Consider the following 5,473-nt stretch of genomic DNA (forward strand, 5'->3'; position numbering starts at 1 on the left):
CAGAGCAAACCAGCAATGCATGGGGGTCAATTTGACGGTTGAATGAGCGCATATGCGTGTGCTGTGTCATAGCGAACTTTAGGGTGTTTGGGGTAGTTTTAGTGGGGTTTTGGGCTAATTCAATCAGGTAGTACTTGGTGGTGGGAAACAAGCGGAAGAGTCGTCAGGTGCATTAGGGCACAGGGCCTTGTAAACAGGATTTCTGCAATTTAATACACATGTAGGTCCTAAAGTTTTAACCACTGTTTGATACTTTACAGGACAAGTTGTTTCGTCTCCAAATCGAAAACTCGGCCGCTCCCCGATTACAACCAGTTACACATATGGCGTGAAGACCACGGCGTCTAAACACCTCAGTCCACGCAGTTTGATTGAAATCATCGACAGAGTCGGAAACGAGTCACTCAATGAGGCGGACGAAGATTACGTACCAGGCCAAGGTCCAACCGAAGAGGATTGGTTGGAATATTACAAGGCAGAAAAAGGTCTGCACTCCTCAAACAACAGAATCGTGGAGTTGCCGGAAAATAAGTCGATGTTAGAAGGTAATGGAGATGCGCAGAGTCGCACTGAAAGAAGTGTCCGTTTCAAGCTGCCTTCAGGACAAATTGTAAGCCCTTGCAAGTCTAATTCCCTTCTCGGCTATCATGTCCAGTTTGGCATTAACACGATGGGGAATGTGGTTGGGTCAAAACGCAAGAAGAGTTTTCTTCCAAAACCTTCTGCAAGGAAAAGCTTCTATTAGGAATTCAAAACGGGAAAATAGAAACTGAACGTTTCCGCTTTACCTTTCTAATAGTGCTAAGGCAGTAGCAGCTATATGTCGATTCAATTGTTCAAAAAAAATTTCGCTCGATTTTGCAATGTGAATAAATTAGTGTGTATTTTGCAAAGTCGTTTGAATCGATGCACTATAACAGTCAATCTCCGCTGACCTATAAGGGCAATTGCGATATCCAAATTCAATCCTACCTCTCTCCGGCTGGGATACACTGTAGAAAGGAGTTGAATCAATTGGAGAGAGGTGTGTAATTGACATGTATTGGACGACCCCGCAAAAAAGCAAGGTTTTAGGAGTCACGCGTGAAAGGTGGTTACTTTAATGTTGAAATAGGTGCACTTTTATTTTAGAGATTATTGTAAATGTCTAAAATCTGCACTCCTCCTGGTGATAATTGCAAAACCCGACTTCAACTGAAGAATATTAAAAGTTTCTCTTGCAGTTAAAGATATAAAGAATCCAGTATTTCGGACGAATTTTTTTGCATCAAATCCAAACAGTCAAACATTGCTAAACTCCGACTCCATTCACTCGTGGACTTCGGTTTCTGTACAACTCTGACGCTAACGCGAGGCCATCCAAGAATATGTTTGAATTTTTCGACGTTGGGACCAGTTTGATTGTCGAAGTTTTGACACCAAAAAGCATAAAATTTGACTTTGCAGAAAAAGCAACCTTCGGGTCACAGACCGGCGCCATTTATTGCAACACCATTTCAATAATGCATGACAAAGCAAATAACACAAGTGTATGAAAAAGTCATTCAAAATCGTAGGTAACTAAGTAGCTTTCAGGGAACTTTTGTGATGGGTCTTCTATACTTTGACGTGAAACGTCTAAAAACCTTCCAAAAAGGCCCAAAACAATCTTTACATGGTCATCCACTGTCATGAAAAAGGCCTGCCAGTTTGGGTTTCCTGAAAAACAACAACAAAGCATTGACATTAGTACAACTGGAATAATCAATGCACACAGCAGTCGGATCATTCCATGTTGAATCACCAAATAATGACCTTCTATACCCTTACACTTAAAAAGTACAGTGGCACAGTCACACATGCCAAGTTTTGTTTTTAAAGGTGATATTGCAAGGAAATTAAATATACCCCTTCCAACTGTTTGATAAGTTTCAGTGATGAGATGGACCTAAAAATTGAACATCTGATAACCCCCGCACCACGCCCGACAAGGTGTATTTCGGGGTCATAAAAAAGATCAATAGGTCATTGCAATAAGGAAACAAAAAGTTAAAAACTAATTACAGATATAGGATCTGTGTTCAATTCCTTTTCAACCAACATCAATGTTATCAAAATTAACCCAGTAGTTTTCAAAATACAGGGGTTTAAAAATCCCAATTTCGACCAAAAAGGAAAGTTTGAGAGAAAGATTGATAACTCCCAAACTACTTTTCACATTGGACTGAAATTTGGCATGTGTGGCTGTGTACTCACCCAAAACAGATTACAATGTCTCATAATATGCGTTATGGCTTTGCTGCTTTAAAAAACACCTAAAACCGTAAAAATGAAAATGTTTTGCCATATTTTGTTAAACTTTGCATAGTTTCTCTACCTATAGATGTTAAAAAAATTCCCTACAGGATGTTTTGTATCTAGTGTTCTCATTTATTCTGTATGTTTGCAGTCATCTTCCGCATTTGCAAACATTTTAGTAGGGCTTTTTATTGATTGTATTGTTACGAGAGTGATAGTTAAACATTTACTTTTAATATAAATCTCATTGCCAGCAATTTTCGAACAAACATACTATCGACACTATGTTTATCGAAAACATACAGTTTCGAAGCATTCAATGCATGGAAGGTAATCATGCAGCAAATGTCCTTTCATAAGATGAGAAAGATCTTTCCTAGAAATTCACCAACAATGCGGCATGATTTTGAAAATTATATGACTTATGCTGATGATCAGTTTTTCTCCAGACTGAAATCTCAAATCCGCAGTGTTACAGCCAATCTGTTTTTATAATTGAGTGCACTTTTTTTAGTAGATCTTACACGTCGTATAGATAAATGCAATTACTGCCAAAAACATTCTGTTGTCAAAGATATTACCTTACCGTTGTCTCAGTATTTCATTGTCACTGCGGCACACCATAAAACCACTTGAACACAAAATATGGCTGCATTTCATTGAGTTAAAACATTTTCAATCTAATTTCCTTTCAAAAGTTTACCATTAAGGCACAGAGTATGACTTTACGAACTATTCAAATCACAGTTGTGGGACTGTACTTGCGTCCAGCAGTACAGCAGTAGGCTACTGCAGACTCCAGGCTCTTATTGGCATGTGCAATCAAGCGTAACTTTGTGCGTTTTTTTTAACACACGCTTTAAGAAACTATAACGGGTGCATCACCTTCTGCGTCAATTTGCCTTCTTTTATCAGCAGTTGGGATTACTGACTGATTTCATTTTTGAATCAATTAAATCCCCTGGATATTTCTTTTCATTTAATTATACTCTGCCACAGTAAGAACTGTCGAGCTTTGCCATTTTTTTCCATGTTTCTCTTGCTTACGCGCCACATGTTGGGATACCAAATAGAAAGTGGTCAAACCAAGCAGCAAACTTGATTACGAGATATAAACAAACACTTTGCCTGTGTGCACGCACAAAAATCATAAATGCAAACTGAGGGAAAGAAGAAACAAAGACAAGTCTATGACGTCACATTGCTCTCATTAATCCCATGGCAGCTGGCAGTCTAGCAAGCAATTTTTGCTACTTTTTTGTTGTTGATCGCTAAAGAAGTTTGAATTTTACGGAGTATTTTATCACTGGAAATGGCTTTATTTTGCTTCGGTACAGGTTTCTGCCTGTCAGTAAAAAGGTGAGAGATTTGCATACCGATGTTTTAATTGCTGTGCTTGTAATATTATAGGGGACTTTTATTTGTATGACATATTGAGTTGATACGCCAATTGTTGGCCCCTTTAATTTCAAGCAGTTTCGTGCTCGAATAAGTATTGTCTTTTGCAGGGCTTGGAAAACCGTGTCGTTGCCTGTACTTGGAAAAGTAAGTCTCATATACTTAATGACTGTGGATTTTAACCCCGCAAAGGCCTTCAAATTTCTGTGAATACATAATGTTGTGTTCGTTACAACTTCACAAAAAATCTCAATGTAGCAAGTCATGCTCATTCTTGAGTCGTTCATATTTGAGGTTGCATGCCACCGACAACCCTGCTTATTGGTCATTGTGAAACATCAGTTTCTGTTTTATTTTTTTAATTCGAATGGTTTATCTTTAGAAAACCAGGTTTGGAGGTGCGACTATCGCGACTCGTAGTGGTCTTCCCAAATGTCGTGTTATCGGTAAGCGTCGGGTGCAACATATCGCATGAACATTGTAAAATCACTATGACGTCGTTGTATAGATTTTAAGTTGGAGAACACGGAAAGTTTTGGAAATCGGGAAGCCAGATGCAAGCGGAAGACTTCAAATGCACGTGGTAAGCTCGGAACGTAGCAAATATCGGTTAAATCAAATTGACTGAATTGAAGGCCGCATACCTGTGTTTCTATTAAAATACGTTTCGCCGGCGGGAAATGCCCACTTTGTAGTCCTCTGGCGGCACAATATAAAAGGACGTCACAAAGGAAAGTTTTTCATAATTGTTTGTTGCTGTGTGCTCTGCAATGTACCTGCAATTACTTTTTCCTCCTGTTGACAAATTAGAGGCCCATTAATGAGTCACCAGCCCTAGGAACTGTTTAAACAGAGGATTTTTGGATTTGATTGCCATGCAGGTGCTTATACCGAGTTTTGTTTTACAGGCCAGGTTGTATGGCAACGATGCGAAAATACACTCCACATCCCGGCGGTTTGGAAGCAACCTTTACCTTTGAAGATCTCGATGGTGGTTTTCTTGCAGACCGGACGTGTATCCCGAAACCCGGCCAAGTTTATTACACCAGAGGTTTTCGGCGAGACAATTTTTGGGGTCTTGTCGTTGATCATTAGGTCGCTGGGCCGATGTGGTGATGTTGAAAAAGCTGATTGTTGGGCACTAAAACCCGGTGACGGCCCACCAGTCGCTGTTTCTCTTCAAGACAACAACATCATTGACTCGGAGCGACATACAAAATTATCACCAAGCAAACTCGGCCGCTCCCCTATTACAACAACCTGTTACCCATCTAGCGTAAAGGCTACCAAGTCTTCAGGGTACAAACAACTCAGTCCACGTGGTTTGATGGAAATCGTCAATAGGGTTGGAAACGACTCGAATAATGGCGTGGACGAAGATTACGTGCCATGTGGAGGTCCAACAGAAGCGGATTGGCTGGAGTATTACAAGGCAGAAAAAGCTGCGCAACGTTCTCACTCCATGCAAAATCTTCGTCAAAAAGTAAAGGAATTTCCTGATCGGTTGATGCACAGTCACAAAACAGTCGTTCATTTTATCAGGTACCTCGATTGGGGAAACGTAAACAGCATGGCGACGTAACCGGCAAAACACTTGAGAATGGAAAGACTCCAAATATCTCCGTCACGTTCGGTAAGCCATAAGCATGGAGGATAATTGTTTGTGTTTTTGCGATGGTAATAAAATTGACCCATTAGCCGCCGTGTTGGCAAAGAACAAAATATAACGTCACCGGCGACCTACGGTAAGTTCGAAATTAGATAAAAGTGGAATGTACACTTGCTCAAAAATTTCGCT

Source organism: Ascidia mentula, chromosome 1 (assembly GCF_947561715.1).
Source record: "Ascidia mentula chromosome 1, kaAscMent1.1, whole genome shotgun sequence".
NCBI lineage: Eukaryota > Metazoa > Chordata > Ascidiacea > Phlebobranchia > Ascidiidae > Ascidia > Ascidia mentula.